Consider the following 1,935-nt stretch of genomic DNA (forward strand, 5'->3'; position numbering starts at 1 on the left):
TGTGTCTAGAAGGCACTGTTTCCTTGGAAACATCCATCCCCTTTGGCTCTTACAATCTTTCCACATCCTCTTCTGCATAGCTCTTTGAGCCTTCAGGGAAGGGGTCTGAATTGTTTTTGAAATAGAGTTTCACTATGTATCCCAGGCTGGTTAGGAGCTAACTATGTGATCCAAAGTTTTCTTTTTTTAAGTGACATAATATCCTTAATTCTAGCTAATTAGATTAATATTATTTTATCCTTTAGAAATAGACCAAATAAAATGTAATTATCATAAAAATTTAAAAGTCTAATTATAAAAGTATTTAAGAATTAGAAAGTAGGAGAAATGTGTTACTTTTTGTAATTGAAGATCAGTATCATTCAGGACTTCTGAAGTCCACATGGATGTGATCTTAGATAAATTTGGCATGTATTGGGTGTTCATTATCTCACATTTTAGTTCAGGAGCGAGTTAGAGATACCTGACATAGTCCAGGGTGATCTTAAACATACAGAAGTGCCTCTGTCTCCTGAGTGCTGGAATTGAAGGCATGCGTTACCACATTCAGAACGATTTCATATTTTAAGGGGTTAAATCAATGAAAATGAAATTTGAAATAAATCTTTAAAAATGATAATTTGTTAGTGATATTTTTTAATTTCAGAGTTCTTGATCATCACTAAATAAACTAGTTCTGCAGGAAAACAGCTTTACAAGTCTTATATTAAAACTTGTTTGAATCAGCAAGTAAACATTTTACAATTAATTTAAAACATTTCTTCTTAATTATTTTCCACTTCAACTTTTGTAGCTTTCTTGGTGTAAGAAACCATTTACATTCAATACTACCTCCAATGTTAACAATTATGTTTTCCAATTCTTAAATATAAGCAATATATACCAATAAAGTTTGAATAAATGGCACTGAAAGTTACTATGTGTAAAGCTTTTCTGATAAACAAGCATAGCCAGTTTTCAAATGCATAAGTGGAAAGCTTACCTGTGAGTTACATGAATGCTATCAGATTTCTCTAATGCTAGATTTAGTTGGTACAATCTATGTTCAAGACAGAACTGTTCTTAATACAACCTTTTTGTACGCGACATGAAAATACTAAAATTACTTACTCTCCTTGTGTTCCTGAGAGGTTTTATTTGTAGATACATTATAAACTTTATTTGTGTCTAAAAATGTAACATGAAAATTTCTTCCAAAATGAATATTGTTTCCTAGTCCACATTTTTTGACTTGTTTCATTAGTTTCAATGGAGAACTTGTTCAGATTAAAATCCAGTTCATTTTTAAATACTCATATTTTCCTGTCTTTGATCACAATGCAGGTGACATTTTTAAATCCATTGTTTTGTTTTCTCTACAAACTAAAGAAATAGTGTCTTCCCAAACAATAGTGTGTTCCTGTTTTGTTGTAACCAAAGAATTGTAGTCAACTACCTCATTCCATCTTCAATAACCATGATTTTGTCTCGGTATCAGTGGAAGTTGTTATGTTTAATAATGAATAATGTTTTTACCAAGACCTTGTATAGAAGACCTTGGGGATTTTTGTGGAAAGTACACTAATTTACCATTTACATCATTACTTCTAAAGGGAAAATAACAAAGTTATTTTAGTCCTATTTAAAGTCCTAGTCACTAAAGGGAACTTTGTTATGCTGATGACATGTAAAATCCAAGACCTATAGTAAAATTTCAATTGTCTTCAAAATAATTTAGATTTTCAAAACTTCTGAGCATGTATGGGCTCTCTAATTATTCAATTTTTAAAAATCCAAAAAGGAAATAATTATTAATCTGCATGTTACAATACTATCATAACTTGACAAGAAATATGCTATTTGTGGAGTCTACCTTACTTTTTTCTTTTAGTCTCCAAACAAATTAACCACATTAATATCTATATAGTAATAACAGGACTAGAAAAGCTTATGTAG

Source organism: Mus caroli, chromosome 10 (assembly GCF_900094665.2).
Source record: "Mus caroli chromosome 10, CAROLI_EIJ_v1.1, whole genome shotgun sequence".
In the NCBI taxonomy this organism is placed as follows: domain Eukaryota; kingdom Metazoa; phylum Chordata; class Mammalia; order Rodentia; family Muridae; genus Mus; species Mus caroli.